Source organism: Symphalangus syndactylus, chromosome 4, assembly GCF_028878055.3.
Source record: "Symphalangus syndactylus isolate Jambi chromosome 4, NHGRI_mSymSyn1-v2.1_pri, whole genome shotgun sequence".
In the NCBI taxonomy this organism is placed as follows: Eukaryota; Metazoa; Chordata; class Mammalia; order Primates; family Hylobatidae; genus Symphalangus; species Symphalangus syndactylus.
In genome coordinates, this window is record NC_072426.2 from 96,815,030 (window position 1) to 96,822,930 (window position 7,901).

Sequence of the window (7,901 nt, forward strand, 5' to 3'; positions counted from 1 at the left end):
TCTGATGTTAGTTTCTTCTGCTGTGCAGAAGCTCTTTAGTTTAATGAGATCCCATCTGTCTATTTTGGCTTTTGTTGCCATTGCTTTTGGTGTTTTAATCATGAAGTGCTTGCCCATGCCTATGTTCTGAATGGTATTGCCTAGGTTTTCTTCTAGGGTTTTTATGGTTTAGGTCTAACATTTAAGTCTTTAATCCATCCTGAATTAATTTTTGTATAAGGTGTAGGGAAGAGATCCAGTTTCAGTTTTCTACCTATGGCTAGCCAGTTTTCCCAGCACCATTTATTAAGTAGAGAATCCTTTCCTCATTTCTTTTTTTTGTCAGGTTTGTCAAAGATCAGGTGGTTTTGTTTCTAGAGTCTGCTTTCTTCTGCACTGACTTCATTCTCAGGCAAGCTCTCCTGGTTTTTGTTTGCTTGTTTGAGAAATGTTGTATTTAATGGTAAAGCTTGGCACATCCAGCACCAGGAATGATGTGGAGTTGCAGCAGCAGGGATAGGCAGGTGACCGTCAGAGAGGGCAAAGAGGATGAGCAAGGCAGCCATCAAACCGAAGAGCCCCAAGGCCTCAGGCAAAGCCCAGAATGACATAGGAGAAGAACTGCTGCTTGAGAGACGGGTTTCTGGCATAGCCAATGATCAAGCTGCCAAACACTGTTCTAATGCCAGCCCCTGAACCAGCCACACTTACTGTGGCTGCCCCAGCACCAATCAACTTGGCTGCTGTGTCAATGTCCCATGAGACAACACTGGTCTAAAACTCCTGTCTGGTCACCTGGAGTGGGGAGCTGCTATAGGAAGGCTGTTTAGATGAATTATCTGGGCTATTCAAGACGGAGGCAGACACAGGCCTGATTAGACCCCTGGTACAACAGCACATCAGAGCTGGAGAAATGAGTAGCACCCCGGTCTGCATTTTTTCAATCTGCACTCCCACTGCCCTGCAGCCCCTGCTCAGCCCACAGTGCTCGCCTGGCTCAACGTGACTGACTCACCTCCCAGCTTTAGCCCTTGGCAATGGCAGCTCCAGGCTTATAACATTCTATTAATTATTAGTCCAGGAAATTTCCAAGGGTACATATTCCTTATTCTGGCTTGTATTAAGTGCCCATCCCTGGATCTGGGGGTGGGTATTATAACTCCTTGAACACGTAGCCAGAAAATATAGGAGGCAATTTTCTAGAGGAAAATGACAGGACTGTTCCATAAGAAGAAAGAGTAGATATAGGATAGTTCAGAAACCTTCACACGTTCCCTTTAAACTCTGTGCAGACAATGTTTTTTGTTTACTGGAAAGTTATTTCCCCTCTACTCCCACCCCTGCCAAAACTGATGATAAACTGACTCTCCCCAACTCTTTGGGTAATATAAAGTTTTCTATAGTCCTAGGCTGCTCACTTTTTGGTGGACCAATGTATGGATTTGTCTGCTTTTGTTTCAGTATGTAGCTTTTTTTTTGTTTTTTTTGAGACGGAGTCTCACTCTGTTGCCCAGGCTGCAGTGCTGTGGCGTGTGATCTCGGCTCACTGCAAGCTCCACCTCCCGGGTTCACACCATTCTCCTGCCTTGGCCTCCCGAGTAGCTGGGACTACAGGCACTCGCCACCATGCCTGGCTAATTTTTTGTATTTTTAGTAGAGATGGGGTTTCACCGGGTTAGCCAGGATGGTCTCGATCTCCTGACCTTGTGATCCACCTGCCTTGGCCTCCCAAAGTGATGGGATTACAGGCATGAGCCACCGCACCTGGCCTTCAGTATATAGCTTTAATTTACGTTTGCCACATCCTTGTAACTTAATTACTTTTTTTTTTTTGCTTTGGTTTCTCAATAATGCTTGTGAAAATTAAATTCTCTAGTCCACATTATAAATTAATGGGAATGCATCTATTTGACACATGAAACAGTTACTGCCTGCTGTTATGGTTTCCACTACAGATGCAAGAAAAGAGTATCTTCATGCTTTCATGGGATTGCTGCTGCCGTGATTGAATGAGGAATACAGGAGGAATATAGGAATACAGGGAAAAACAGAGAGAGATCTTTTGCAACTCAGAAATAACCTTGCAAACATTGAAAAGCCTCAACCCGTTTTACTCCAAAGAGGGATCTAAAATTTAAGTTTACATGAGAATTGTTCGAAAATTATTTCCCATATACCCTAATATACCCTAACATTCTGGTTGACTTCACTTTTAAAAGCTTAAAAGTTAAAACTAAAAAAAAAAAAAAAAAAAAAAGTACTAGTGGGAATTATGGCACATGTATAAATCCAACAATTAACCAACATTTGGGAACACCTACAAGGCAAACCTTTGCTTTACTATATTTTCAACACAATTAAAACATTTTAGGTGATAATCTACCTCTTTAGTCAGTTTTACCAAAGCCCAATTCCTAAGAGTAGGAATGGGGAAAGGAGAAAAGGAGGTGAAGAGGTAACAATATTCTGCCACATGTATGGTGAAAAGCCATCTAAGACATACTTTCTCAGTCCCTGTCTGAATAGGAGGGTGAAGTTCTCAGCCTTAGTAATTGCCACCAATGTGCCATCTGATTAAACCACTCCCTCTTTAAGTCACTCCAGGAAATCAAGCATGGACAGAACTTTCAGGCCCTGATAGTCTGCTTAAAGCTGAAAGTCTAAATAATGTTTTACGGGGAAAAAAAAAGAAAAATGCACACACATATGGACTACCCAGACAAGTAGTTCCTCTGACATTATATTTGGAGACAGAGAGGTAAGGATTTCAGAAAACGTTCTCCTTTGGCTGAGCTACATTCAAGTTGCGGCTACAGAATCAACAATTAGACAGCCAACCCCTAAGAATATGTGCCAATAACTCTCTCTTGCCAGCTTCTGTCTTGGGTCCCAAACCCACTCTATGCCACCCTGACCCTCACTCCATATCCCTCACATCCACGCACATCTCTCAGTGAATTGGCTGGTTTAGATGTGGGCCCTTACTCCATCCCTGGCACTGGAACTAATCCTCTATCAATGGGTACATCTAGCCTCTCCCTTGTTGCAATTTTCTAACCAGAAACTCGTTATCCCACTTCCAACTCCTGGTGCTGAAGCCTGACCACATCCCTCCCATAAGCACACACAGCCAGGAAGGCAGCCAGGTAATCTCTCTAGCCAAATTGCCTGTTTGAATCCTGTTGTGTTAAACATTAGCTGTGCAGCCTCTGTTTCACCCCTGTTCCTCAGTTTCCCTGCTTGAAAAAAAATGGGGCTGATAATAATGGCACCTACCATCATTATTATGAAGATTGGGTGAGTTAATAGTGGTTGCTATGCTTAAGACAATGCCTTGCACATACTGCTGTGTGTGTTGATCAAAATAAGAGCCCATCCAACGCTGTCTTCTTGAGACACGGCTGTTCAGTTTCTAATCTGCATTCCCAAAACCAGAAAAGGAAAACTGTAAAGGATAATGACAGGTTGGGGAGGAACTGAGCAAAAAGGAAACCTGAAAAGGACGAATGAAAAGGCTACTACATAGCTCATCCCGGGAAACAGTCAGCATCAAACCCATGCAAGGTCCCATAAAGCCAGCATCTAAAACCTCGACTCCACTTACAACAGTGGAGACAATGAAGAGGGAGGCAGAAGGCTCCAGTGAGAGAAATAACAAGCTTCTGTCCATTTAAGAAAAAGAAATCAGACAGAAATCTGGTTGTAGCTACCAAGGCGCTTCCTGGAGGAAGGTGGCTGACTTTTTATCTGATGTGTCACTTGGTGAAATAATTGCTGGCAATAATGGTGCAATAGCAGCCTGCTCAGGGTACTATTTATCTGTGTCTGTTCTGTCTTTCAACCTCAAAGTGCCCACTGCCTCACGGAGCACATCAAAATGATGCCACTGTTGTTAACAACAGTGGCCTAATGCAACACACAGAAGTCAAGTGATTTCTCTAGATATGCAAAATTAAACACACACACACACACACAAATCATGGAGAAATGGGGTTTGTGTGCAGATCCTGACACTCCACTTTAATTCGCAAGTTGGGAGATGGAAGTGGATTGTAGGTTTAGTCACCTTCAGGAAACAGTAGAATCTGAGACGGGCAGGGGCACAGGAGGTGGGACACAGAAGTATAATGCCAATAAAAAGATTAAAGAAATTGAATTCTCTTTCTGGTTTCCTAGTAATTTGTTCCCATATTGGGAATGACCAGGTCTCTTTGTGAAATCAGAAAAAAATATGAATTCAATTGTGATTAAGAATGCAAGAGACTTCTACTGTCTCTCACTTTCATCCCACTTCAGATAATGACTTGTACCATCACATCTTTACCTGACCCTATCAACCTCCACCTCTCCTGTTATTCACTGCAGGAAATTGACACTTAGATATCATTGTATCCTTAAGTCTCTTAGCTTTGGATAAGGCTCCTCATCACCTCCCTCCATCCTGGGATCATTTCCATCCTATGCCCATGTGGTTAATGTGGTTTAATCAAATCAAGGACACTCTCTTAGTAGTTTCTTCTCAAACTCCTCAGTTTCATCTTCTTCTTGACCTTTTGCTCACGTGTCCTGCTGATTTCATGAATCTTAGATAAACACACCCCTCACTTCTCTTAGCATCCATCCCCAAGCTTGTTACCAAGAGCTCACATTGAGAATCCTCTGGCCACGATGATGAGCTACTTTGCATGCTTATAATTTCCAACTTCGCCTGGACCCATAATTCTCCGTAATCCATTTCCTCATCTCTGGTCAATTGCTTTTCATATTTCTACAGCATCGCTTCAGCAAGTTTAACGTGCATAATAGCCAATTGAGGAGCTTATTAAAACACATATTTCTGGGCCGCATTTCAAGAGATTCTGATTCTGTAGGTCTGGAATGGAGCCTAAGAATTCATAGACAAGAATTTCTAACAAGTTTCCAAGTGATATTAACCATATTGGTCCATGGGCCACACTTTCAGTAGCACTAATATTAAGGTCCTGGCATATAGTAAATTTTTATTAAATAATTATTTTTAAAAGACCTCAATCCTTTCCTTTCCCCATTTCAACAGACCTCTTTTACTTGGCAATGACAAAAAAATGCTTTAAAATATAAACTTTTAAAATGTACTTTCTTTCCTTCTTCAACTTATGTTTTTATCTATCCCTAAATTTTCTCTTCATATGCCAGAAGAAGTAGTGACTGGATTGCTACTTCTTGAAAGAATAGATGTGTGTTGTTTTATTCCACTTTGCTATAAAGAAACACTTGAGGCTGGGTAATTTCTTTAAAATCAGGGTTTATTTGGCTGATGGTTCTGCAAGATGTACAGGCATGGCACCAGCATCTGCTCAGCTTCTGGTAAGGCCTTAGGAAACTTACTGTCATGGCAGAAGGTGAAGGGAAGCTCAATATATCACACAGCAAGAGAGGAAGCAAGAGAGAGAAAGGGGAGGTCCCAGACTCTTTCAAACAAACAGATCTCACATGAATGAGCTGAGCAAGAACTCACTCATCAACAAGGGGATGGCACTAAACCGTTTATGAGGGATCCATGCCTATGATCCAATACCTCCCACTAGACCCCATCTCCAACATTGAAGATCACATTTCAACATGAGGTTTGGAGGCAACACACATCCAAACCACATCCAGATGGCAGCAATGTGGAGTTTCTAGAGGAAGGCCTGGGTCAGGTCTTCACCTGATTTACTCTGTCATCTGCCCTTAGCACTGCAGAGAAACAGAAGCAGGAAAGATTAGGAACACCCTCCTGGCGAGACCCAAAAGCCTGACACAGCTGACCACTTTCCCCTTGACTCTAGAAAACAGGAATGTGCAATCTAAATGGAATAGCAACATGAGCAAAGATTCTTGACCCAAGAAGACCTAAGCTTATATACAAGCTCCATCATTGTGCAGCTGCATGGCCTTTGGAAATCCACTTAACTGCCTCCCCTAGATGCAGTTTTACCGATGATTGCAAGCACAAATCTTTGACTGTAAATTTAGCAGCGCAAAAAATAGAATTTCCTTTTTTTTTCAATATTTTAAGCTCCCATTCTATTGGCAGGCAAATAGACAACCTTAATCTTTTCAGGGGTTCCCCACGACCCCACCAAGGCTCTTCCTTTGTTCTCAGGGAGTCAGACAGTTCAGGTTTTAGTTGAGGATTTCTCATTTGGGGTTAGTCAGGATCCTCTCACACTGACATCTGCCGAGATGCCTATTCCCATCTGGTCTTTTGTTGTGAGTCCATGAAGGTTGCTTTGGAGCCATCTCTCATTTCTGAACCCAAGGCCTCCTCAAGCTTACCCCTATCCGAGCTAGCTCATGCCTTTTTTGAGTGTATAAGAGGCAGTCCAAGGCCGGGCGCGGTGGCTCACGCTTGTAATCCCAGCACTTTGGGAGGCCGAGGGGGGCGGATCACGAGGTCAGGAGATCGAGACCACGGTGAAACCCCGTCTCTACTAAAAATACAAAAAATTAGCCGGGCGTGGTGGCGGACGCCTGTAGTCCCAGCTACTCGGAGAGGCTGAGGCAGGAGAATGGCGTGAACCTGGGAGGTGGAGCTTGCAGTGAACCGAGATCGCGCCACGGCACTCCAGCCTGGGTGAGAGCGCGAGACTCCGTCTCAAAAAAAAAAAAAAAAAAAAAAAAAAAAAAAAAAAAACTTTGGTCAAAAAAAAAAAAAAAAGAGGCAGTCCACTGCTACACAGCTTTATAGGGCAATAAGAAGCTCAGCGGGTTTTTAGAGATCTTCCTCACTCCCACGCCACTCTTGCCTTGAATCCTTCTCCTCTTTTACCTTGTTGGGACATGTGGAATCCTGTGAGGCTGCCCGTGACCCATCAGCCTGGACACACCATGGTCCCAGGCCTTTCTGTTTCCCAGAGCACTGAGAACCAGAGACACAAATCTCTCCTTTCAAATTTCCTAGAGCTATTTATTTTTGAACATTAAAAGTCTAGGCTCTTTAAATCAAAAGTCTGTTTCTCCTACTTTCTCTTGTAACATCTGTTCTATGAGCCAATGGATGCCACATGGGAAAAGGCCTATGGGTATAAAGAAATTGCAGGGAAATGTCAGTTAATATTTTGAAACCTTCCAATCACATGTATAAAGTGGAGTAAAATTATTTTTAAGCTTACTGTGGGGATTAAATGGCATAACCCAGGTTAAGTTCTTTGTAGCATTTGATTTAAAATAAATACTAGGTAAATATAATTTCCCTTCCTTTAGTTTCTCCTACCTTTCTGACGATTTTGGCTTTTACTCAATGATTTTTCTTCCCTTACCTTTTCCTTCCCTTCTCTTTAAATCTAGTGGTTCCTTAAGTGTTAAGCATTTGTCTCTGGAAACATCTTTGCAATCCTCCTGAACACCTGACAGACATCTCACACTCATTATGTTAAGAACTGCATCCAGCCGGGTGCGGTGGCTCATGCCTGTAATCCCAACACTTTGGGAGGCTAAGGCGGGTGGATCACGAGGTCAGGAGATCGAGACCATCCTGGCTAACATGGTGAAACCCCATCTCTACCAAAAATACAAAAAATTAGCCAGGCATGGCAGCGTGCGCCTGTAGTCCCAGCTACTGGGGAGGCTGAGGCAGAAGAATGGCGGGAACCCAGGAGGCAAAGCTTGCAGTGAGCCGAGATCGTGCCACCGTACACTAGCCTGGGTGACAGAGCGAGACTCCATCTCAAAAAGAAAAAAAAAGAAAAAAAGAACTGCATCCATGCGATTCCCCAAATCTATCCCTCTTTCGGGATTTTCTGTGTCAGAAATAACACAACATTCACAACTTTGCTTAAGAGAGAAGCATCAACATCAGTCTTGATATCTTACTTCCACACCATCACCTCCTACAGTGAATGAGTCCTCAGTGAATATTTCTCCAATCTGACCCCCCTGCTTATTTTCACAACCACTGG

At 43.1% G+C, this 7,901-nt stretch overlaps 1 pseudogene; it reads right to left on the bottom strand.

Moving 5' to 3' along the window:
- Nucleotides 1–353: 353 nt before the first annotated feature.
- LOC129480140 (ATP synthase F(0) complex subunit C1, mitochondrial-like) lies at nt 354–916 on the bottom strand (annotated as a pseudogene).
- Nucleotides 917–7,901: the final 6,985 nt, after the last annotated feature.